Raw genomic sequence first — 27,285 nt, forward strand, 5'->3', positions numbered from 1 at the left:
CTGGCTCTTTGCCCAGGCCATTGGTGAGGGAGAGTGAGACCCTTGCTTCATTCCATTTGACCTGTCACATTTGCCATCTTTCATCTTTCATCTTCTACCTTTTATTGATTTTACTGTAATTTCTTTGCTTGATTGTTGTGAGCTACCCAGAGTCATTGGGAATCAGGCAGAATACAAGTGTAATAAATTATTATTATTACTATTGCCACTTTCAATTGCTTATGTAGATAAATACTGGCATTTAGCACAATCTAATTGGCTGCAACATATTGTGATATTATCTAATCATGATGGAGTGCTTATTGGCTAGAACTGTTGTGATTAATCTAGCAACAAGAAGGTACATTAAAAATGAAACTGAAATGGAAAAATAACAGCAGTGTAATTTAAAAGAAAAAACCCTTAACCTTGCAAATCATATATAGACATTTATATAGAAATTATATTTCTGTAATTTAAATTTGATTTAGATCCTGCCTTTGTAGTCAAATGAGTATGCAATATGTAATTCTTCCTCACAAAGCGTTTCTTTCAATTAAAAAAAAAACTTGCAAAACACTTGGATTCTACGTTTTTTAGTTTCATGGATCCTCATGGGAGCTGCTGAGAGCCAAGTTGGTGTAATGATTAAAAGTACCAAACTAGAAACCAGGAGACCGTGAGTTCTAGTCATGCCTTGGGCACAAAGCCAGCTGGGTGATCTTGGGCCAGTCTCAGCCTTAGGAAGCAGGCAAGGGCAAACCACTTTGAAAATCTTGCCAAGAAACTGCAGGGACTTGTCCAGGTAGTCACCAGGAGTCAGCACTGATTCAAAGGCACACATACACACACACACACACACACACACAAAGTTGCTAATAAATCTTCTTCTTCTTCTTCTTCTTCTTCTTCTTCTTCTTCTTCTTCTTCTTCTTCTTCTTCTTCTTCTTCTTCTTCTTCTTCTCCTCCTCCTCCTCCTCCTCCTCCTCCTCCTCCTCCTCCTCCTCCTCCTCGCCATACCACTTTCCCTCATAGAACATGACCATACCACTGTAGGCATTTTCCCCACACTTTCTCTGTTATTGGTGCAATGCCCATCTGCTTCTGTATCATCGCTTACATGGTCAGGAAGGGAAACACCTAATGGGACATGCACATCTCCATGGCACGTAGAGGGCACTCAACACTTTTGGTGGTTGGCCAGCACTCAGCGCCATACAGTGCTACTGGGTGGACTATCATTTTGTACACTTTCAGTTTTGGATGGATTGGCATGTGCTTATCTCAGAGAATTCCAGTGATGATCTTCCACCACAGCCTTGTTGCAGTGGAAGGAGATCACTGGAGTGGTCTGCGATAATATATCTGCTAATATGTCTATTTGTTAATAAAAATAATGGGTCAGTATATAATTTGAAAATGCAGTGCTCTTAGACTTAAAATGTTTCTGCATTTAGTAGTTTAAGTTCAAAAACTGATTATAGTTAAAATGTTAACTATAACTATTAATCATATGTGACATGTGGTATAAAACATTCCAAATCAGAATCCAGAAGTTTGAAGTTTACTCTTGCCATTGATCTTGTATTCTAGCTTGGAGGAAACCATTCAATAATGCAGCCATGACACCAAGAGGGATGCAGCCATTTTTTTTTTTCAGACTAGTTTGGGGCTTTGGAGAAGATTATCAGCACCAACAGCCTGAAATTGGCCCATTTTGGCTATTTGGGCTCTCTGAGTCAACTGCTACCATTCCTGCCTTACAAAGAAACCCTCTAAAACCTACCCCAAACTCATTGCCAAAATTTGGACATTCTATGGCCAAATTTTGGTGTTGCAATCTCAGCATTCTGGGAAAGCTGCATAGGTTGCCCACCCCTGTGCTAAATAGCTCTGAATATCCTGAAAGGGAGAAAGTCTATAAATTCCTTGATACCAATTCCATAGTAACCTCACTTTCGCCCAGATTCCTATTTGGCTTAGCAACCATGCAAATACAACATGCAGCTTCCCTTCATTTTGTTTAGATATGAAGCCAGGTGAGAACAGGAGCTACCAATTGAGGCAAATCTACAGCTGAGTAAATAAAATGAAAGTGGAGCATAAAAGCATGGGAATCTGTTTCCGAATGCAAAATTTGAAAAACAAAACTGGCAGAAAAGGGGGGAAAATTGAAACAAAACAGAAGGTCTCCTTATGCTTTTTCACCTTTTTTTTTTTTTTCGATAGCCCTGGAGTAATAAGAATGGGTGGTTCTTGGACTGGCTAAGCATGAATTCCAGCAGCAAATGGCTTCCTGTTTCAAAATGTTCAAAGCCAAGAAAACGGAGTTTGGTTTTTTTCCCCCCCCTCCTTCTGGATTGGTTACAAGCGTGTGAGGTATGTGCTTTCATTTCAGGCCAATTCAAATGTTTTTACATCCCCCCCTCTGGTCCTCCAAAAGGACGGCAAAATGTGACCAAAATGTTTTCGTCTTTGACTAGGAAGTTCAATGATTAGCCTTCATTGAATCTGTAAACATTCATACTTCCCGTTAAAGGCAGGAGGAGGAACTGCTCAATGTTGGTCTGTTTTGCCCTTTGCACCTGTGGGGATCTGCTATCCAGACTGAAGAGCCCAAGCATGAGGGGAGGAGATGTCAGAATGTCTGAAGCAGAAGCCCACTAAGCTATTTCCCTCTCAATATACTTGAACCTATAATTCATAAGGTATAAATTGGAGGTCCAGTTTTGTTTCTTTAGTCACCTCAACTTCAAATATTATTTTGTACAGCATGTTCTCCATAGAATATCTTTACAAAATAATGAATGCTCCAATTACCTTGCTGAGAGTGAAAACAACACATCCACAAGAACGATATGTAATGACCTGTGCTCCAAAAGTCCCAGGGAAAGATCTTTATTGAAACCACTGGAATGTCTTAAGTCCTGACCTGGTTTATTTTATTCTTCTCACCAATTAAAAGACTATCAAGTTACCATTTCTAGCCACTTTTATAAAAACGAGACTGACTTTATTAAATGAGCTGTTTTTCTCTACATACTTCATTTGATTTGTTTTGAGCAAGCTCACAGTTTAAACCCAACATTACAAATGTAGATGTTTCCTAACACTGGAATGGGATTGCTGTCTTGCCTCTAATGACCTTTCAGTAAGTCTAAAATGAGGATGCTGGGTCAGATTTCTGTTTTTTATTTAAAGTCATTGCCCTTTAGAGCTTTTCCTTTAGCCAGTTGAACAGTTAGGTCATTTTTGAGTCTGGACTTTCTTCCATGTGACTCTCTTTGAGTAAACAAACAGCAATTCCCAGCTTAATATAAATAGTGTACTTTGGTCACATAGTTTCAAAGCAGTCACAGAACCAACTGTGCTTTCCTTGCCTTTTGAGCCCTTCACGCTGTCTTCACTCACTCCCTTTCCTTTGTCAAATGTCCCTATTCCTCTACTGCTTCTTTAACTCAGAATGCCATAAAGGAAGGTTCTGCAACATGCTAAGCCACAACTAGTTTAAACATGGTTTGTTAAATAAACTACCATGGGCTAAAAGTTCAGGCATAATGCCAAACCATAAACACCCCCCATAAATCATGGTTGCAACCCAAAATGGATGAGTTCATAGAACATTCCGAGCTGAAAATAAACAAACATTATGCTTCATGTGAGATATGCACACAATTGCTAGAGAGTAAATGGTTTTATGTTGCCTTTCCCAAATGGTACTGCATTTATCATGCAGGAAGCCAACCCCCTGTCTTAACAGCATAATTGCCTTTAACTAACAACTGTGTGAGAGAACCCTAAGGATGAGATGATCAAAAAATGAAAAAGCATTCACACTGGAAGGATTTTAAAGAGAATTTACCCAGAAAGGTTTATTGTGAATGCTTGCCAGATTGCAGATCCAAGGCTGTTCCATACTTCCAGGTTACCCCAGTGTGAGCACAAGCCAGCCATCATTTCTGCAGGGTAGGAACTCAGAGTACTGTCTTCGACCCATCTCCAGCCAGCAACTAACATCACCTCCGCCCATTTTTCTCTGGCTATCTGTGAAAAGTAGCGATTTCCATTCTGCACCAGCTCAAGCTGTATTGCCCAGCTTGTGTGTTGCACTTCAATTCCTTTAAATCAAACATCTCCACTCCAGTTGGTTATGGCACCTGGGGAGAGTGCCTTTCTCTGTGGCTTGCTGCCTTCCACCAACATTTTTTTTAAAAAACAAGGTTACCAATGGAATGGTAAAAAGCTGCACTTTTAAAAAAATAATAAAACAATTGTATTGATGCAACATTCAGAGAATGGTTTTGTCTTTGTCTCTTTTTAAAAAGCCAAATAAAATTGACGAGAATTCTGTTACTTTCCCCTTCTAGCTCAGGAAAATAGGAAAACCACATTTCCTTCCATAAAGAATCAGGAAATCCATAAATCAGGGGCTGTGGTAAGCACAATCTGGACAGAACCAAACCATCACCGTGTCCAAGCAAAAGATGAGGTTGAAATCCAGAAAGGGGTTTCTTAAATCAAGTTCATTTCCACCTGGTTTATATGTGGGGGATGAGCAGCTAAAGGCTGTGGTGTGAAAAAGCCCTCAGGCTCAAAAGTCCATGTCCCCATGAGTGAGAGGTGGTTCCTTGTCGTGTACAGAGTCACATTAACCCAGCTTCTCCCTCTGCTGGATACAGAAGAGGCTTAATATTTTTAAAAGACGGAAGGAGAAGCTGGGTAAAACAACAGTGTTCTCATTCCCAGCAGCCTCTGATTAATGTGTGTGTGGGGGGGGAGTGTAGTGGGTTTTGTATTTGGGGTTTTTATTTCTGTAAACCGCCTGGAGTCACCATGAGTGAATTGAGTGGCCGTATAAATTGCTTAAATAAATAAATAAATGTTGGAAATCTCTAGGAAAAATAGAGAAGCCCAAGAAATTGAAGCAGAGCACTGTTTGCATCAGGAAGTCATCGATTTGTACAGCCAGAAATTTGTGCTAGGCTTTTGATTTCTGTTTTCTGTGTTGTGCTATGTCTTGTTTTCTTTATCTCTCCGTACAAGGGAGAAATTGGGTGTTTAATTTCAGCCTTCATCTATTTCTCAGGCTATATTAATAAATGGATATATAAAGTCCTTAGAAGCCTCTTGGGATTTTGAACTCTTTTCTTGAAGATTTCAATATTTTAGATAGTAGGTTCATTATTTGTAGCAAGCCAGAGCAACTTTGTATTTTATTTTGCATTTGTTCTTTTTTACCTAATTTGTAAGGTGCCAGGCTACTGTGATTGGGACAGTTCTGTAATCATCTTCTCCCCCATTTAATGTCTGAATTTTAAAACATAAAGTGATATAGGTGTATGGTATATGCAATATTTTATCTCTCTCTCTCTCTCTCTCTCTTTCTTTTTATAGCAAAGTTTGATTTTGTTTATCTTCCATGATCCTATTGTATTTTCTAATGATGGAAGGAAGGGCTGAATCCTCTAGTAACCATGCCTCTGTACAACACAACCAGGAGATGGCACTATTAAAATTATTTCAATTTTTGCATTTTGACATTTTAATCATAAGAAAGGCAGCACTTTGTGTGAGAATCTTCTCTCTCTCTCTTCCACATCAGGTTTAGTGGAAGGCATCCCAAGTGAGGTGCCCCCTGAAGAACATGTTATGGTAGTTCCTGCTGCTCCAAAGGTGGGATAGGATGTGAAGGTCTAGAGTACTTCCGGGAGAGACAGTTTGGAACTTTTAGTTTTTCACCATGTGGGCCTCAGCATTCACTACAAGGTTGCATTACTGCCTTCAAAACGATAGACATTTAATCCTTGTTAAAAGCAGATTAGGGATGTAACTACAGTGATTTCAGGATAGGTAAATAATAGGTAAGTTTCTGTCTGTACCTCTTTATAGATTCTACCCACATTTTTAGAGCCAACAACAAGAAGTAAAATCTACTCTGTGAATCTGTGATGGAATGTATCTACAAAGGGGGAGGTGGTGTGATGGAATGCAGTAGACATCCAGGTTCCCAGGAAAGAGGGCAGGACAAGAGACAACACAGTCCTGAGCAGGAACGTGGGAAGAAAAAACTTAAGATAGCCACTCCCTAGAATCTCCCAGGATTTATCTATTAGGTCAGCATAGTACAGATTTAGTCTGGCAAGATTTTGTCTATATGGTCTAAACAATAAAAGAACTGAACTTGGTTGAACTGTTTCCCTGTAGTTCTTGGGCTGGGCCTGACAGAATCTGATAAATGGAGTCTTCCAGAGTAACCATTGACTAAATTAGTGTTCAAGACAGCAGTGTTATCTGCAAGTGGTTTCACAAACAAATTATACCACGCCTAAATTTGTTTGCAAATTGTTTGTTTGGCTTGTTTGGTTTTGAAATCCACCTAAAAGAAAATGTGGATCCTTCTCTGGCCTTGAAGAAGAATTCCTAGCTCATCTCTCCAATTTGCTGACTTTCCATTCTCATAACTTCCCTCCTTTTCCTACAGGTCAGCTACTAATGTTGAGTATACCAACAGTGGCCTGCTGAGTTGAGAGAGAAAAGAATAGAGTCCTCTTCCACTTTTCTCTACTCTCTAGGACTAATAGGTACACCAAGAAAAAAGGCCACCAGTACACTTAGCAAATGTAATTCCTTACAGTTTTTCATTCATGTGGGTTCGGGTTAGCAATTTTCGTGACCACATTCCAGACTAGAAAGGTTTATTTTGCTCTTACAAAGCCATCAAAATTCCATTATAACAGTGAGGCAGGGTCAGAGGGAAGGATGGATTTAATCTAATTGGCATGTGATTCACCTCCATGACATCTATAATGTTAGAGGAAAATTATAAGTTTAAATAATAAATTATGGGAGATCTAACCTTTCCTGTATTTGTTTCGTCAAAGAGGAGAAATATCTGAAATCTAATATACTCCACATGATTTTAGTGACCAGCTGCTATTACCAATATACAAAGCTATATACTGCTTTAATACTGAATACAATGTTGGTCAAATCAATAAAAAATAAACAGCCAGCCCCACCCAACGCCCCACCCGCCCAGACATTTGGCACCATGGAGAATTTTGGACAGCTTGTATGACAACTACCTTCTTGCTGACAAAAAGTACAGTAGGATTTACATGAAAAATATAAGATAACTTTTAAGGGGCAAAAGCAAGTATGCATTAACATCTTGGAAGTCATTTCAGCACCATTTCAAGAAGCCCCAAATCCTGGAAAAAGAAAATATGGAAAAAGCTGCTTGGCTGAAAAACTAAAAGCATTATCCCTCTGCTATTGTTCAACATACTTTCAGAAATAGTCTTATGGATGCTTACAAACCATTGTTATGCTTACAAACCATTTTTGCTGAGGACCTTGCAACATTAGCCAGACTCATTAGTCCTATTTGGGAATTTTTCATGCACTGAATGATTACACTAGAAGGAAACCTAGGCCAGGCCTGCAGCAGGTCTTTATCCACACATCTCTGTGAACTACAAATAGGGCTTAAAGAAACTTCTGTGAGTTCCAGGTCTCCTATAGTATAGCTACATAACAGTTCCATGTATTTTGTTCTCTCATTTTGAAATTATTCTTCCAAACTTTATTACTATCCCAGCGTGGTGTTCTGTTGACAGGCAAGAAGCCAGAGTGACAACTAGCAGGTCTGATTTATGTCATTGTTGAGCATTCTAGGTCGCATTTGGACCTCAAAAAGTAGTTGCACTGGTAGCTGTATTTAATTCACTGAGTGTCTTCCAAGTCACAAATATAAATGAAGTGATGTTGCATTTTCTGCTGGGAAACAACGTGTTCTCTGGCAGAATACTTTGTTTTATATTTCTGTGAGGTTGATATAACTGATTAGTCATATTGCTCACAGCCTTAGAAAAGTTTGGAAATCCTAACAATGTTTTTATCTGTAAGAGTAGCCTATTACAACCCAGAACCCGAGTTATTGTTGGCTGACAAGTTTAATCATCCCTGACTTGTGGCCTGGCTAGTTGGGAAGTGTTAGAGTTGTAACCCAAGCATATCAACTGGAATGCAAGATTTGAAAAAGCTATGTGAGGCGTCTAACTGGAGCAGATGTAGAACAATTCAGAGATATTTATAGTTATCTCAACATTTTCATTCACTGACTATGCAATTTTTCCCTTTTTCCCCTTAAAATCTTGGGGTTTCACCATCTTCTTGATGTTCAATATTTAGTTGAGAAGTAGATGCAGGCCTATAGATGTAAAGAAATGTACAGTGCTGTTAATATTTAAATATTTAATAAATATTTAATTTATATAATAAATATGCATTGTTTATTTATTTAAATAATTTATACCACTGCCCATCCCACAGAAGTGACTCTGGGCAGCATACAGTGATTAAAACAGAAACCATAACATGAAACCTATGGTGTCCAAGGTTAAAACAGCACACCTCAATGACAAAAAGAAAACATCAAAAACTACAGAGCTCACCTATCTGGTCCAAATGCCTGGGGAAACAGCCAGGGGTCTTCGGAGCCTTGCAAAAGGCTAACAGGGTCAGAGCCTTTCAGATTCCCAGAGGGATGCTGTTCCATAGGGCAGGCCCTACCATATGTGGGTGCAATAAAATATTTTGTTACTGCCCTCTGTTCTTTATATAAAAAAAGGGGTTTTTTTTAAGGGGGGAGATTTATTTAGGTAGTTATTCAGAATTTCCCACAGAAATCTGGTTACAAAGTAAATAGACAACGACAAAATAAAACTGGTAAAGTGACTTTTAATTTGTTTTTAAGTGAGATTTTTAGTTCCTTTGCTATTTTTACTTTCTATGTGTATCAAAGGTTTGCCTCTTCTGACTTTTGCTGAAATTCTAGATTTGCAGAAACCCAGGATTGTAAACAATCAGGAGGGTTTCCATGGAGACAAGAGTCACCTCTGTAGCCAGGGCAGAGCAATGAGGACAGTGTAAGAGGCGGACAGAGCAAGGATGCTGGCCCTGTTCTTGCATGAGGAGAATGCCTTGAAGAAAGCTGCTCTGACAGAGTAATTATAAATCAGAGCAATCCATTTGTCCTGACAACCAAGGCTTATTTTAGGATTTGTACCCAACTGCTTTCACTCAAGTGCAAAATTACACTTCACAGCAATTGTGAAGTTGCCCCATGTCTAGTGAAAGCCAGGTAGTCCTCAGATTACCATGACAATTGGGACCGGGATTGCCATCGCTAAGCGATGCAGTCATAAAGCACATGACTGCATCACTTAGCAACAGGAATCCTGGCAGTCCTGCTTGCTGTCATAATTCCAGGACCATGCACATCATTAAGCAGGAAGAGGAGGGAGGAGGTAAGGAGCGCAGGGGGGTGCACAGGTAAGGAGGTAAGGAGCACGGGGTGTGTGTGGGTGCCACAGGGGCTGGGTTGGGAGGGGCTGCAGGGGGCCAATGAGGGCTGCAGGCAGGCAGGGGTGCACCCTATGGAGTGCGGACAGGTGGAGGGTGCTATGGAGTACAAGATCCCTTTGATCTCGTACTCCGTAGTGCGGCTCCTCAGGAGAAAAAGCGGCAGGGGCGACTTATGGAAGTGACTTGCAACCTTCTCTGCTGGCTTTTCCATTGACTTTCCTTGTGGGAAGCTGGCAGGGAAGGTCGCAAATGGCGATTACATGACCACAGAGATGCTGCGACGGCCACACATTTGTGGACTGGTTGTAAGTTCCGCTCTCAGTGCCGTCATAATTTTGAACAGTTGCTGAACGAGTGGTTGTAACTTGAGGACTACCTGTAGAGAGATCCAGATTTAAGGAGCCTATTGAAATGAAGCTCAGTGTGCATCATGAGCTGTTCCACAGGGCAGGTTCTACCATGGGGATGTATCTCTCCACCTCACCTATCTCACAGGCTTATTATAATGATAAAAGGGGGGGGGGCAGGAAGAACCATGGGTACTGCTTTTGAACTTTTTAAAGGAAAGCCAAATATACATTTAACAAATAGTAAGATTGATAAGAAATGTTTGGCTTTTAAAAAAGAAATGGGGGTAATGATGTCCCTACCATTTTTTTCCCCTTTTATTTAACTATACTTCAGGGGTGCCCCCAGGTCATGGTAAACAAAAGTGAAAATGGCAACAGCAATGGTGTGATTTAAGTTCTGCCTGTTTTTCATGTGTGTGACAGAGCTTCGATCACACCATCATGGCTGCTATCTCATCTTTTTTTGATTACACCCTGCGGACACCTGTATGTGTGCTTATTTCTTTGATATGCTTATGTATGTATGTATGTATGTATGTATGTATGTATGTATGTATGTATGTATGTATTCAGTTTATATGGCCACCAATCTCAAGCATGTGACTCTGGGCAGCTAACAGAGAATAAAAAAACAAAATTAAATTATGATTAAAAACAATAAATAACAAATGCAGGACTGAGATAAAACCAATCACACAATCAGCATAGCCAAGATACCCATAGCTCAACCACACACCCTGGACCACAGGCTCTGCAACAAAGCCAGGTTTTTAAGGTGTTACAGAAAGCCAGTAGGATCAGGGCAAGTCTGATCTCTGGGGGAGTGATGTTATGAGGACTAAGTACTCTGTAGCTAAATGATAATGTACATTTGTGCTGCAACAGGGTACAGCAAGTGTCAGAATTTAAGATATGGCTAAACATTTCTATTTTTCCAGAACTAGACAACAATAGAAACTTCAAGGCTTCAATCCTGCTAGGTTATTGCAGACCAGAAAAAAGTCATATATATGCGGATCTGCCTGATGCAAAACACAGAAATCAAGCTCTCTCTTTCTGTCATCCCCAGCATTTAAATCAAAATGGACTTTTGGCATTCTTTTCCCAGCCTTGAGATTGGAATGCAGTCGCTCCATGATTACCCAACAATTCTCTCTGGTACGAACAGCGTTGTGTCCCACCTTGCTGGTTTCGACTCTTTAAACTATGGATAGGCAGCTTGGTGCTTTGGGTGGTGACTGGCACAATTCCTTTCCGTTAGCTCTGCTGGTAGGAATTCTAGTAGCAAATATCTGGTGGCATTTAACTATTTACTTCTGCTATAGAAGAACAACATTTTCCCCAAGCATCGTAATTTTTTTCTTATTAACCAAGAAAACTTTGAAACTATTATAGTACAAACATTATACAATCGTGTATGACTCTGAACTAATAGAATTTGCATTTCATTGGACACACCTGGTCATACCACTGAAGATCATGTCATTTCCAAAATATTTGCCCAAGCAGCAAATTAGATTTCATTTGTTTGTACAGACTCTCCCACCCTTTGTTTTTTATAGTTCTCACCTCTTTCTTTTTGACAATTTCATTAATTCCATCCAAACACCAGTTTGTCCATCTTCTGTTTTCTTCATTTAATATTCTTTTAATATATTTGTTTTGCAATTAGATTCTCATTTATTCTCTATATATGACCAAAGCATCTCAATGTACTTCTTCCATGCTGGTCACTTGTTTTTGTATTTAATCCGCTTTCATTCAGTGCCATTAATTCTTGATTCTATCACTTCTTGTTCTACCACACACAGACTTCCTAATTAACCAATTCTAGCTGCATCCAACATACTTTTAAGTTTCTTCCTATCAAAAAAACTACCTTTATCTTTGCAACATTAATTTTCTGAACATACTCCTTGATGCATCATAAAATCTATCTAACATTTATTCCAAGTAGTTTGGGTCCTCAGTCAACCTTCTACATGCAAAGTACACACATGGTCATGTCCCTAATCAACAGGCCTCTACTGTCAGTATAAACATAATGAACATATTTCTCTATCAAATAATCAAAGTCTATCAAACACATCCTAGTCTCACTCTCTACTCATTATTGAACCATTTGCAAAATGTTCCATTCATTTTAATGCATTCTTTATAGTACTTCAACCACTGAATATTCTCACTGCATGCAGCAATCAACATCAACTCTATATTCATGCAAAATATTCCACAACTCAAATTTATTCACTTTATTGTACCCTTTCTCTAATTTTCTGATTGGCAAATTGATAAATATACAAATGGACAAATAAATAAACAAACGTGTGCAATGAAGTTTCTCACTTTCATACATTTCCCAATGGCCTGCTGATGAGCAAAGATCTGGCCTACCCTTTCCATCTGGCATGAAACTGCACTGTGTTTTTAAAATTTTGCTCATTGTCATCTCTCGTATCCTATCAGTCAAAATTCTGTCAAAATCTTCCCAGGAAGTCCTTAACAAACAAATCTCTCTGTAGTTTCTGTATTCATTATTTTCCTTCTGTATTCATTATTTCCCTTCTGTATTCACCTTTCCCTTTAAATAGGAGAACAATATATGACATTCTTCCAATCATCAGGAAACCATGCAGTCTTCACACCTATGTTAAATAAACGGCATTAATCAAGTTGCACAGCCATTCCATAAGCAAACCACATTCATATTTTAACCCTTTTCCACTAACTTGTTTATGTAGCTGCCAAGTCAAGACTGACTTGAAGGCATCCCCCTCCTACCCTAGAGACACTGCCTACACCTGCAGTCTTACTATTTTTTAACATTCTCACAGCATTTATGACTTTTTAAACACTTTTTTTGGGAGACTAACATTTATAGCATTCAATTTCATTCCACTCTTCAACATGCATCACTGTCATTCCCATACAAATCTCTAAACTACTCCTTCCATAATTCCATCACTTCAGTTTCATCCCAAGTCATTTCATGACTTTTATTTCTAATTCCATAGACTCTGCTGGAGACTTTTGATGCATCCATTTTTTAAAATTTCCATTAATATTACTCTCTATTTCTCTGCCTCTTTTAATCTTAACTATTCCTTCCTTTCTTTGATAACCTCCTTTATAGCTATTCTTTTCTTTCTATACACATTATACGATAATGGTTTGTGGCCTTCATTTTTTGCAGTATTTTTTTCTCTTACAGGCTTTTTTTCTCATCCATATTTCACTTCATCCTTTCAGCCAGCATCTTTTTCCATACTAGAACTCTAACCCATTCTTGTGGCAATCTGTAACAATTTTTTTTATGCTTCCAAGCAGCTTCTGCATCCTCTTTCCTTATGCATGCCTTCTGTTCATTCTGTCAAGAGTTTTATCTTCCGTTAATACTTTTTTTATGCAAGATTCAAATTTTGTTTTCCTGTGGTTACTTTCACTTCTTTCCTTTTCTTTCATGCCCATTTTTTTTCAGTAACCATCCTTGACACTACCAAAAAAATGATCTGTCCAACATTCAAAACCTCCCATCACTCTTGTATCCTTTATAAATTTTCTCAGTCTTTAATTATAAACAACCAAACAATTATAAACAATCAAATTGATTTTTTTGGACTTTTATTCAGTCTTTTGTCATATGTATGTATGCTTAAACTATGTTTTCAAAATCTGACCTTTTTCTAAAATGTTCATCAAATAGTCACAATTTTCATTCATTCTTGGGTCTCCAAATGACTCAAATATTTTTATGTACAGTACTGTCTTGTCTCACTCCCACCTATCTATTCATATCACCCAGCAGAATTATTTTTTCCCCTGGATCACATTCATTTAGAATGTTGCACAATTTTTCTCCAAGCTCATATTCCATCACTAAACTAGATCCCTATTTTTGCATGTACTCACAATAAGCTAAATAACCCCAATTCATTCTTTCTGACATAGATTTCAGCCATTTCAGTCATAATTAAACCTAATCTTCCCCTCCCCTCCCCTCCCCTCCCCTCCCCTCCACTTCCTTTCCCTTCCTTCCTCCCTGCACAACATTAGCACCATTCCACAAGTTCAGATCATATTCAGATCTATTATATCTTGCTCCTGTCTTACTTCATTCCACATTTAATTATTTATTTTTCTTTCTTTCATTTAATTCATTAATTCATGATCTTTATCCTTCACCCCTCTTACATATCGAGTTGCAATCTTCCATATGTCATGGGCCCATACACATTGACTTCTTTTGTTCATCATAGCTTTGATCAATCAGGGCTTTCACATGACACTTTTTAGCAAGAAAGACAACGTGTAAATTAAATTACCCACCTCAGTTACACCCATGCCACAGACAGCATTCCATGCTAATAGTAAGTCATGGGCCCATTTTAGCTGGTATGCCATAAATGCAACTACAGCCCAATTCTATCCCAAGCATGCTTACACTGTTCTGTACAAGCTAGGTTCTTTAAGGTAGAGACTCTCTTGCAAGCCAATGTACTGTTGCTCCCATCCCACCAACTAGAAAGTATATGCACACATGCGTGTTTGTATTTTTCTCTCTCGCTTAAAATAATATGTTACCACTTTGAGCACTTCCAGACAAGGGCACTCAGAACCAGCTCAGGACTACGCAATCACATTATTTTGGCTGGTTCTGAGAATTAAGTCAACTTCTTTTTTCGTTTTAGCTCTCCTGAAGTTTGTTTGAAACCGGAGCAACATTGGTATTTTCTCTGTAATGCTGTGCCCCTGCAAAGTTTGTGGTTGATCTATTTTTCCATTAGAGGTGACTCATGACTCATCCCACCACTTACTCTTCCTCCCCACCAACTGGCATGCCATAATTTCAACTTCAGAGGTTTTAAGTGCAACAGAGAAGTGATGGTTTGGATATTTACAAATGTTCTTTCCTTGCATAGGTTTCCATCATACCAACATGGGTACATCAGGCAGAAGGGAGGGTAGCAATTTGTTTTTATTCCCTTTTTGCCTGGAGTGAGGGTGAGGTGATGTTTGTTACTCCAGAATTTGTGGCTGAGAGGACCAAGGGAACTGACACCGCATGACAGACCTAGTCATCTTGTGTTGTATGCTGACGCACATAAAGGTGACTTTATTGACAAGTGGAGGGTATGCCAAAATTATTTATGTTATGAGAACATCATCCAATCAAAAGCTTCTGTGTGCAATTCAGTGGCTTACCACATAGGGTTTCCAATAGATCCCAAGGGTACCTGACAACCTGGCTTTAATTTCTTTATGTGATGTCAATGTGCAACAAGATCCAATTGGTTATGTAGCACTATAATTCCATGCCTTTAACTGTTTGATCCTGATTAGCTATTTGTAAATAATTGTATGCCTTGTGGCGCGTTACACTGTATATTGGCACACAGTGCTAATCCACTTTCCTTCAAATTGGTTTGAGGACTCTTAGCAATTAAAATTCATGTGAACCTTTCAGCACAAATCTATCAGTGCAAGAACTGGAGCTGACTTTTTGTTTTGTTTTGTTTAGCATGCCAACACAGTACAATTTTTGACATGTATTATAGATACTATTTCCATACATACTACATGATTAATTGCTAACCATCTGTCTGAAAGAAGAATGCAACATTTCGTCCAACAGTCAACTTACCTAATCTTTGAATGGCCAGGTGCTTATTTTTAAAGCTAAGGTCTTTGAATTAATAGTAAAGTATATGTCGTGAACAATTACAAGTATTTTTTATTCAAAATGAAGATTTAGTGGGCATTAATCACTCTGCAATAAACTCAGTAAACATACTTAATTTCAGAAGAACTTACAACTACACAGCTAAGCCCAGAACAGGTTTGCCATCCATCTTGGATGCATATCATATGCCCCAACATTTTTTCAAATAATCATTACTGACTGAAAACTATTTAAACTCATATGGATCTGTTCTTAACCATAATGACCCCAAAATGACAAAACATGTTGTGATGTCACAATGCAAGGTCCATTCTTTAGTAATTGCACTGTGATGTTTCACACAAATATATCGAGGGCTGAGTTTGCATCATGATAGGACAATGCACATTTTCTCATTTGCCTTTCTGAAGGCATCTATACTTGAACCCTGCTTTACTTTCTTGACCGGCCCACATGAAGGCATTGAGGTGAATGTAGAGATTGTAGAGATTTATTCATTATCAGCAATTTATCTGATTAAGGATCAGAGCAATGCAAGACTTAGACAGCAAAATTGCATTACAATAATATAGCATAATAAAAACTGATTTAAAACTGTATGTAAAATTCTAATGCATAATATATAACATAACTCACCCAGGGCATAATATTTATTCTTTGTTAAGCAGATCTAATTCTGTAGTAATTTGTTTGCATGCTTTAATAACTGTAACACAAAATTTAGCTACATTATATGTAATATTAGGCTTATTGTCTGATAGGACAAAAGCAAAATAAAACTCATTTGATCATCCTGGCATACAGTATGTTCCGAAGAGATGAGAGATTGAGAGTTACCTTGATAATATGAGCTGTACAACAAAACATGGTGGATAGTTTCTATCAAATTTGAATCACAGGGACAAATTCTTCTGGAAAAGGAATTTTGGCTAATCTACCACTGAGAACTGCTGTAGGTAGTTCTTTTGCCTTCTCTCCTCTGTGGGGGACTGGTGCTTGGTCAGTGATGCTTGGAGTTCATTGCTGCATCTGAGTATTCAGTACGTAATATAGTACGTACATATTTGCCATTCAGCAAGCTCAGAATGCCTACTGAAATGAGGCCAATTCTTGGCACAGTTGAGTGACCAGATTGATTTAATACTATTTATGGAAGAGTAGAAAATAAGGGGGGCAAATAATTTTTTATTTTCTTGATGACCAGATCATGGCATCAATCATAGAAGTATTATAAAAGTGATCTGTGGCCCTGGTGGATTTAGAATATATATCCTGTCCTGTCCACAGAAATATCTGTAATTGTGTGACTAGCTGTGTGCTGTGGCAATGTTGACTATGCAATATTACCTCTGGTTTTGAACATGTCACTTTGCATATTTCCTTGGAGTAGAGAGATCAGTTCTGAAGGCCAAACCAAATGATCCATGAAATGTATGTTTATAATTTCTTACAACAATTGTTCCTTCTTTAAAAAATAAAAGCCAAGGAATGTCCATGGAGCCAGGTGCCCTCATTTATAGAATTTTACAGAGACACAAATGATTGTAAGCCTCCCACTTTTTTCTCAATGCTTCTTCCACCTTCCTTGGGAAAAGAATTAAGCCAGATATCAAACACATTAATTTTCAAGTCAACATTATTAAAATGAGCTGAGCAAAGTGCTGAGAAAGGAAAACATTTCTCTGTTTTTCCTCCAATTCCTGTATTCTAATCACTGCTCAGGAAGCTTCCTGGGCAGAATTTCAAAATACTGATTTTTTCCCCTTTATTTATTGAAATAGACTACAAATATCAATTACAATATATTACAAATATTATTAAACAATGTCATCTAAATAAACCAGGGAGGGAGGGAGGGAGGGAGGGAGGGAGGGAGGGAGGAAGGAAGGAAGGAAGGAAAGAAAGAAAGAAAGAAAGAAAGAAAGAAAGAAAGAAAGAAAGAAAGAAAGAAAGAAAGAAAGAAAGAAGCATATTCTAAAGCACTGTAAGAGAAATGGGCATGGCTGAAATGGGCATGGAAGCTGAATCTGATCGTGAACCTAAGTATGTGGAAGTTGAACCTGCATATGAAGACATGTGTGGTGGGCCGGCATATGAGAATGTGTGCATCTGTGATAGAAACTGTACTCAGTGTTCTTGTCAAGGGTGATATATTACTTCCCAATGACATTCTGGTCGAGAGTGATGTATCCCTTGTTTGTTTTTGTGCAAATGACATGTCTATGCAATTTTTAAAGATAGTTATGTGCTTTATGGCTTCCTTGTAACCCCTTGCTTGTTTTTGTAGTCTTTAAGCTTTCAATATAGCTATATTATTTAGTGATTTCATTGTATCCTTGAAGATAAAAATAGTTGTATGATTTGTGATTTCCTTGATCCTATAGAAGAGATGGAAGAGACCAGCTGTGGTCAGTCTGATAAGGGATTGTGGCTTGGGCAACTGACAGAACATACAAGATCTATAAGCCTGTAGTGTTGTTCTTCCGATAGAATAAGGGGAAGGGGGTTGGGGTTAGGATAAATTTAAGATAGATAATGAGTAGTAATTAATGTACAGCAGGAGGATAAACCTATTTCTGGTTGAAGTCACAGTGACCTGGCGAAACAGATGTTTGTAAGAAGTTAACCGGTTTCTTTGTTTAAACTATCACATGGATCCTGTGAAGAAAATGTATATAAGCTATGTAAAATCTGTAATCTGGACTCCCTCCATTAGCTAGGAGTCTCCAGTTTGTTTAGAGCGCTAAAATAAAGTGGATAGAAAAAGTCTGATTTTCATCTTGGTGTTCTGTTCACCTCACACCAAGTCCCGAACTTGGTCATTAGGGTCGACTGGCTGGACCCAGACAGCATCAACCATTAAACAACTGTGTTTGGATCGGGTGAGACAAGTGCTCTTATAGAATGATGCATCAGAACTGTTACATTGGGAATTTGCTCGTTTTCTACTTACCTATCCAAATTTAGTAGAAATACTGTATATTAGACTGCTAAACAATAAATCACTTTAATAGATTATTGTTAAATGATAAACCCAGTGCTTTGACAGAACAGCAGTACAGAATTATAGCAGCAAAGTTGCCACTCAATCAAAAAATCATACTGAAAAAAGTGGAAAACTGTAACCCAAAATCCAAGCTGAAGGGGAAATTGTATGTTTGAATATTCCTTGGTGTAAAAAGAAACAGAAAAAATAATCTTCCTGGTCTATCATATGCTAGCACAACAGAGGCTGGTAGTAGCAGGATTTTCTTCTTAAACTGCTAGTTGACCATTTCAGGGCAACGGTGAAGCACCTGTTTGGGTCAAGGGGCCTACTTGGCTTTTGAGGGGTATGCCAGAAGTCACTTCCAGAAAGTGGCAAAGCCAGGACAAAAAGTCATGTGATGATTACAGCCCCATGCACTTCACAATGTCTTCTTCCTATCATATTAACATTACAGTCGAATGAAAATGCTTTACTACTGTCTTCTGATACTTTTTTACTCCTACAACTTTTTGATTTCCTGGTGGTCTCCTATCCAAGTACTAGTCTGATGCTATTTAGCTTCCAAGTTTAGACATGGCACAATGTGTAAATTGGAATAATGGACAACTAACAGAGTAATCCTAAGTGGTGATTCAAGTGAGGGTAAGATGGGGACAGAACATGTGGTCCATTAGAAAGGGATGTAGTATGTGTTCCTGAGGTTCCAGTTATATATGGACAAACCGTAACTGAAAGAGCCAATGACAGGCTCAAAATAGGGCATTTCAGGGCTGGCCCATTTTATTTTAGGATCTGCTAGATCATGTCCCCCCCCCCCCCGCATTCCCTTATGAGGCTCCAAGAATGAGCTCTTACAAATTAGACTCAGAGTAGAGTAGGTGTTTTCCCTTGTACTGATTTTAATAAAAAAGGAACTATTTTTTAAGAGAAGGAGTGAAAGAAAAAAGAGAAAGACACTAGAAAATAATGGGATTAGCTCCCTTTTCCCGCCCTAGTTTTGAGCGGGCCAACAGAGCTCTGAATCCTCTAGTGACTTGCTGTGGGTTTCCTCCCTTCCCCTGCCCTGTCTGGCTTTATAAGGGTGTTGTCTCCTGCCTGCAGAACGGGTGCTGTATCTGAGTGATTTCCTATGCAGCTGCTAAGATAAAGGGGACCCAATGGAGGGCACCACACTGTCTTTGTGTGTGGCAGCATTGCCCACTGCAGCATTGCCCCCACTCCCGCAGAGATTCTGGAAGGGGGAGCCATGGCCCATGGGCCTCTCTGGTGTCATCCTGATCTTCCTTATTGAGTTGAAGGACACACATATGTGAAGAGGCAAACAAACTCTGCTCCCTTTTTTGGTGTTTTTTTTTTTTCTATTTGTCTTTCCATTTTATCTTTCCCAGCAGTGGAAACCTGATTTCAGTAAGCCTTGCTTTTAGAAATCATAAAATGTGGCCTTGAAGTTCTTATCCAGGGTTCACAATGTATTTTTTTTTTTTTCCAACAGCATTATTATCTTAAATTACATTCCCTTCTAGCCCCCACTGTTTGGTCTGATATGGATGTGTGGGAAGGAGAAAAGAACAGCATTATGGAACATTAAAGTATTCGAGGTGGGGGGGAATTAATCATTAAAAAACCTCTGTCATTAAAGTTTGTCCTACCCCATTATTGTGAGGTAAGAAATTAAAAGTATGTCTATCTTGCATCTATAATTATGTCAGAGCACAGCTATGGGTCATGTGTTCTTGAAAGCTATTTTTTTCCCTTCTTGTCTGCTGGGTCAAAGAGACCCAGGCACATGTGGTCATCAAAGAATTCCTAGATCCCAATTTTCCTACTAAATTCTTTTTTAAAAGCAGATCTTTTTTCTGAGTTACTTATTATAAACTCCAAGAAGCTTTGAAGAAAGAAGATACAATGTGTCAAAAGTTTCACCAACACTTGTGAAAAAATTTTTAAATGAGACATAGACATAAACATGTACTACATACACAGTCAGCATCATTGAAGAGATTGGGACTAACGTGTAAATAAACTTGTTGAATTGCACTGTTGATTAGAACTGTTTTTTTTTTCCTTTTGTCCATTTTGTTTAGTAAACCAGTTTCTAAAAGCAGGAACCTGGTAGTTATGAAGACCCAAACATCTCTGCAAGGGATTTAGCATTTTGCATTGATAACTCACGTGGTATACAGTTCAATGCAGCCATGAAGATTCTAGATTGCTTGCCCTGAGGCTGACCTAAACCCCTGGAACTAATGTGATGCAAATGTATGCTAATGGGGGGCTCATGCAGTTCCATGTACAGAATTGTATCTGCCATTGCAGACTGGAATGCCATGAATATACATTTGGGTTCTCCAAACAATTAAAAGATCAATAGACTGAGAAGCCAACAAACAGAATAACTACTTCACAGCTGTTTAGTGCATCCACATGAAAGCTTGATATAAAAAAGAACGACTAAGAAATTCTACTGCCCCTATCTACTTCTCTTTCTAAAAATCATCTTGACTACGGCTTTTGCCTCCTATTATAAAACAGGAATGTGCATACATATTTAACTGCGTACACTTAATATATTACATCCATATTTGCAAACAGACACTATGTTCATTTGAACTGGGTGTCAGCCTAAACACAAGAACGTTCAACAGCAAGGAAAAGCTGCTGGAATAGATAAAGCAAAGTAATGAAGTCTCTACCACTTACATGGAAAAGAGCAAAACGCATTCCCAACATCTATTCTGTGGCATTGGAAAGGAAAAAAGATAAATATTGGAAGATTCCTTGAAGGAAGGGGGTCATACCATTTTAAACTTTTAAACAGGATATATGTCCTTATCTTCTGTGCAAATAGGCTATTTTGTTTGTCCCTGTTGCTATGACTCCGGTCAGAATTAGGGGAGACTGAACATGTTTTGGCTTCTGATTGTCAGACTATCAAAACAGAATAAGATAGTGGCAAGGAGGGCAGTGTAAAAAGGGCACTGGAAATTGGATCACTGCCTCAAGTTCAACATTCTCTACACTGTGTACTCTGTTGTTGTAATGACTCTTCTTTGCCTCATATGCATTTTTCATTTACATTAACATTTAACAGCTAATGTGAAGGACTGAATTATATTGGATTTTTTTTGACACAGAATAGGCATTCTTGTGGTATTTGATTATTATACTCTAATGTTCATTGCCCTCTTATCCTTGAAATGTATTTCTATTACACAAATAAATAACCAATCAATCAATATTAACTGCTTCGTTTATTGCCACCTTTTTCTCCCATGATCTTAAGAAGGCATCTGGGGTTCTCCTCTTCATTTTATTTTTCACAACAGTGGTGGGAATTTGACTATGCTGAGACACAGTGACTGGCTTGAAGTTCCCAGTGAGCCAGCTGGGAGCTGAGCTCACATATTGGTGGATTGGATAAAAATAGCTAAAGGATAAAGCTGCCCTCTCCTTGAAAAAGGAGACGAGTGCCCTTTGTTTGGGGCCCATAAGAGAAAGCCCATCCTGAGCTGTTCCCCTTTTGGAGATAACTGTCACTAAACAAGCAGGAACTTTATTCTATTTATTGAGTCCCATTAAACGTTACAATTGGTGCAATTATTTTAGAGCACCACCTCTTATCCCCAGAGCTGCTCTTCCATCATTTGCCATTGTTTTCAATACAATGAAGAATAAATACATATACTAATGAACATGCATGTGCTACTTCTAATTTTATAAAGCAACATATCTGAAGCATAAAGAGAGATGCCAGATAGAGAGCAAATCTCTCACACAAACTTCTAGCCTCACTGTACAGGTTAAGAAATACTGAATCAGTAAACATTCTATGTTTTACTATCTGCACTGGACTTTTAATCTTCAAGCCCTCCTGAGGTTATGGTGAAATAACACAGGGCTAAGTTGTATTTCTTCCTTGAGAGTGTTATTTTGCTCCACATTTTCCTTCAGCCTGTATTTTCTGAGCCCAGAGAAAAGGAAGGAAATGAAAAGGGCAACCCAAGAAGGTTCATTTTCCTTTTGGCAGCTCTTCCCCCACTTTTCCTGGCCTGCAGTCTGCCCAGGTGCAAGGGGAGGATGAGAACTTGCTGACACCGGGTCTGAGGCATTTAAAATGTGAGGAAAGAGAAATTGGAGCCTGCCTGCAGCTTAAATTATAACCAGAAATCAAAAGCAGGTCATTTCCAATGCAAAGGGTGTGTACCTGTTTGGGGAGTTACTGAAAATCTTTGAGGCAGGGCCATCTGGTCATGCAAGAATCCTGCGCCCTTGCCTCAAGATATCGTTCTAACGTTACATTTATTCAGCATTGCATTGCAAGGCGTCCCTGTCTGAGAAGTTAAACGACTTCTTGGATAAATATAAGGAAAGCAGGGAAAGCCCCCGCCCTCGGGCCCTCAGGCAAAGGGGCCCCACTGGGGGTCCCCTTGCAGCCCAGGCCTTGCCCTTTGCCTTCAACCAATCTGATTGTAGGGGTAGGGCTACCAGACCTGGGCTGCCAAACTCCAGAGGGCAGCAGAGCATTTTCAGTACCTGAAGGAAGGAGAGAGCGAAAGAGGGAACAGCCACCATCACTGCTGCTGCTGCAATCTCTTCTTCGGCTGCCACTCTTAAGTGAGCCATTGCCTTCGCCGTAGCAGCATGTGTGGGCAAGCAGAACCCTCAGAGTCCCGGGTCGCCTCCCCAGAGCTCTTCCTCAGACCATCTCCTCTTTCTTGCCGATTGTGAAAGAAGGAGGGGATACCGTATCCGGGCTGCAAACATCTGGACAACCACAAGATGGTAGTAAAGCTATAGAAAACTCTAGATGGCAGCAAACCAATGAATGGAATAATAAATGTCAGGTCCAGCCCAAGAACAATCCAGTCCAGTCCAGTTCCTTTATTAGCTTGCACCGAATAGACAGAATCTTGCCAGACTAAATGTATACTACTGCAACTAGTGGATATACCCCGTGAGACTCTAGGGAGGGGCCAGCCTCATCCTTTTTCTCTTCCCACACTCTTGCTGTGGACTGAGAAAACGCTTGCTCTGGAATGCTCCCCCTCCCTCCTGATAACCTTGATCCTCCATTCCAATATCTTCCTCCAAGCCTTCCATTACAATAAAGTATCCATGTTAAGGCAAAGGTGGACAGACTCCTCAGGGCTGGACGAGGACCCTGAAATTACAGTTTGCTCTTACAATCTTAATTGTTGAAAAATATCAGCGTATTTTCCTGCTCCTTTGAGACACAAAGCATAAACACTGTAGTGGATGGCCCAAAAGAGACTTAACACAGTTTTAGAAAACAAAACAAAACGAAGACGCTCCCTCAAACCTAGGGAAATTCCTGGGCCAACCCAAATGTATGATCATTAGGACTACTGTATCTGGACTGCAAAAACCCCCACACAGTCACTAGGGGTGGGCAAAGAGTGTTTCCTGTACTTACTTGCTGCAATCTAATGATCAGCATGTTTGCAGCTCAGATCTGGTAACCTTAGTTATCATCGACCCTCCCAGTATGATCTTCTTCCCCTCACAAAATCATTTAAAAACAAACAGTGGCCACCAAGATGTTGCCCACCTGTGTTTTAAGGGCAAAGAAATAATAATAATGAAAAATAAGACTGGCTTACATTATCCATGTCCAAGCAGACCTTCTTTTCTTTAGGCAAACTCTGTAATGAGAGCATCCACCAGTGCAGACTTTCCTACATTTAGTGGTGGTGATTGGAAAACTGCTCGTGCTGAATTTCTAGATGTTAGGCAGGGTTAAATAGCTTCTGTCAGGACAAAGACAGCAATCTGTGCTTTGTCAAAATGAGGGAAAGAGGAAACGAATGTTTTAAAAGTAATTTTACTCATAGTAAGGTTTCCCCCTTTCCTCCAGCAAGAAAGCCACATTTTAAGGGCATTGGGAAGGAAAACACCTTGTTTCAGGACATATTTTCCAATGACACAATCAACTTTTCTTCAAACATATTTGTGTATAATTCACTGTGTTATTTCTTAGGCCAGTTATACAGAAGGATGGAAATAAACATGTAAGTTTCTTTCTTCTTGAATATGTTAATACTATTCAGGCAGTCCTCCTGCTGTTTCATTCTTCGACTGATTTAAATTCTTTCCCAGTGAGTGAATGTGATAAGTCCCAGTGTCTATTTCTAACCTATTAACCAGTAAGACTTATTTCATGCTGTAAAACTTAGTTTAAAAAAATTCAGAATGCTGGGAGTGAGTCACTGGATTTCTCCTCTTTATAACTCTGCTATTCTGGCTGATCTTCCAAAGGCCTGTCTTGATATTTGTTTCCTGGCCACAAAACAGCATATCCATAAAATGGGAGAAAGTGAGTCATACTTGGAATTTAAAAGGAAAACACATTATTTCTGTAGAACTCAGTTTTTAAGTAAGTTAGCTTGCTCCATCCTGGCATCCTTAACTGTCCAAAATTCCAGCCAGCATACACAGGGTGCCAAGTTGGAGATGTATGGAGAAGGGTATACATACCTCTAAGGGTATACATAGCCAGTATGATGTTGCAGTTAAGGGGCTGGCCTGGAGGTTCTAGTCTGCCTTTAGCTATAAAAGCTCACTGGGTGATTTGGGGCCAACCCCAGTCTCTCAGGTCCCAGACTGGTTAGTGTGGGGAAAAACTGGAGAAGAAAATGTCATGTACATTGCCTTGACTCCTAAAGAAAAATTTGTTAGTAAATCTAACACATAATCAAATGAAGAAATAACAGATAGGTAATATGGCATTCTTAAATACACTAGTTAATGTTCACAGAAAAAAATTTGGTCCCACTTTTTAATTAGTCCTAAATACCACTAACTGACTTAATTCATTATCTTTCCCACAGCATGCAGTCCTGGACCATGTACTCTTCAACACTGTGTTTAATGACTTGGATAACAAGGTAGAAAGAATGGAGATGGTATAAGATTCGGTGAGAGTGAGGAAACTGTAGAAGATTGAAAAACATCAAATAATTTTGATAAGTTAAACTTGTGGATGGATTGAAAATAGCATAATTAAAATTAAATTTAACAGGGAGACATGCAAGTTTATTGAGGAAAGAGAAATCACTTGCATAGGTATAAGATAGATGTTATTTTATTTGCAATAATACATGGGGAAAATGGTCTTAGAATTATAAGTGTCAGTAGTATTACAGCTGAAAACTGGCAAACATGATTTTACACTACATCAATAGAAATATCATTTTCAAAACACTGGAACTAATATTTCTGCTTTCTTCTGTACTGGTCAGGTCCTACTTTGAATACTATGTCCAGCTCTGGGCACCAGATCTTAAGAAGGATATAGCTAAATTGGAATGGATTCATGTCAAGATTCATGCCAAGATCTGTGAGCCTGGCAAACTCAGGAAATAAAATCCACTCAGATTTCTGGAAAGATCTTTATTGCTAGAAGGGTAATACAGCCTTACCTTGAAAGTCTACCAAAGTTATTATCCCATACAACTTATCCTAAGATAATTAAGGTGGAGTAACTTTGAGTCTCTTTCTCATGGTTCCCCCTCCAGTGGATTCAAGAATCTGTTCTGTAACAGCCTTCCTTAACTATCTTGTCATCTTCTCAGTGTTCCCAGGGTCTGTTAGGAATTTCAACACACAGAATACAAGTTATGGAATAATGGTCTTAAGGTGTAGGTTGCTTTCCTAACTCAACTCAAGGTGCCTATTTTGATATACAAACTCATATACTGTTTAGGCCAAAGGTACCTACAGGATACTCGTACAGGCACCTTTTGTACATCTTACGATTTACAGTAAATTTCTTCTTTTTCCCTCCAAGGTCTGTATTATGGAATAAATGAACATCTACATGAAAACGCTGGTGAATGCTCCAGTATCATCAATATGCTGATGATATCCAATTATATCTTTCAATTCTAGGCTGGCCAAGCAAGGCTGTCGAAGTTCTGTCCCAGTGCCTGGAGGCCATGCAGGCTGGATGGGATGGAACCAACTTCCACTCGATTCTGCCAAGACCAAGTGATTAGTGGTTGTTGGGATCATCTTGGTCCAGGGATCTTCCATCCTTTCTCCTGGGTGGAGTCGCACTTCCCTATTCAGGATTTGTATGCAATCTGTGAGTCCTCCGAGACTCACAGCTCCTGCTTGAAGAACTGGAGGCAGCTATGGCTAAGAGAGCCTTTGTACAGCTCCATCTGGTGCACAAGTTGTACCTCTCTCTGGATTGGGCAACCCTCCAGTCACTCACTCATGTCCTTGTCATTTTAATGCTTGACTATTGCAATGAAAACTATTCAGAAGCCTTAACTGGTCCAGAATGCAGCAAGATGTACAGTGGTGGACCTGCCTCAGCATGTCCATGACACCCCTACTTTGTGAGGTGCACTGGTTTTCAGTACACTGTTGGGTGCAATTCAAGGTGCCAGTTATCACCTATAAATCCCTACATGGCATGGGGCCCAGTTATCTGAGGGACTGCCAGTCTCCCATGGTTTCTCTCTGGTCTGTAAGATCCGATAAAGTGGGCACACTCCTGGTCCCCTTGATCATGCAGTGTTACCTTTTGAGACCCAGGAAGTACACCTTCTCTGTTGTGGTGCCTGCCCACTGGAATGAGGTCTCCCCTGAGATCTGGACAACTCCCACCCTGAAGGCATTCTGGAAAGTGTTAAAGACCTGGTTGTTCTCTTGGGCTTTGGGGTAGGGTGGATGGAAACTTCTAGCTAGATATGCTTGTCATATGTTACCTATGTGTTTATGTTAGTTGTCTGGATTACCATTTCGTTCATTTTCTTCACTGTACTTCTATTTCTTTTGTTGTATTTGTGTTGTTTTTAATATTGTGAGCTGCCCAGAGTCAGCTTGGAGTTGGGCAGCACTGAAGTCAAACAAACAAACAGTTTATTTCTTTATTTATTTATATTACAAAT

General features: G+C 39.2%; 1 long non-coding RNA gene across 1 annotated transcript; it reads right to left on the reverse strand.

Annotated features, from left to right (window-relative positions):
* Nucleotides 1-6,982: 6,982 nt before the first annotated feature.
* On the reverse strand, nt 6,983-24,057 carry LOC148217083 (uncharacterized). The gene is made up of 3 exons (XR_015796140.1): nt 23,989-24,057; nt 8,436-8,549; nt 6,983-8,191 (listed from the first exon to the last, which is right to left on the reverse strand). It is a non-coding gene; the product is annotated as an uncharacterized LOC148217083 (long non-coding RNA).
* Between the last annotated feature and the right edge of the window lie 3,228 nt (nt 24,058-27,285).

This window comes from Python bivittatus, unplaced genomic scaffold, assembly GCF_059951505.1.
Source record: "Python bivittatus isolate LINGU-HERP-01145 unplaced genomic scaffold, Pbiv_v1 ctg000020_np1212, whole genome shotgun sequence".
In the NCBI taxonomy this organism is placed as follows: Eukaryota; Metazoa; Chordata; class Lepidosauria; order Squamata; family Pythonidae; genus Python; species Python bivittatus.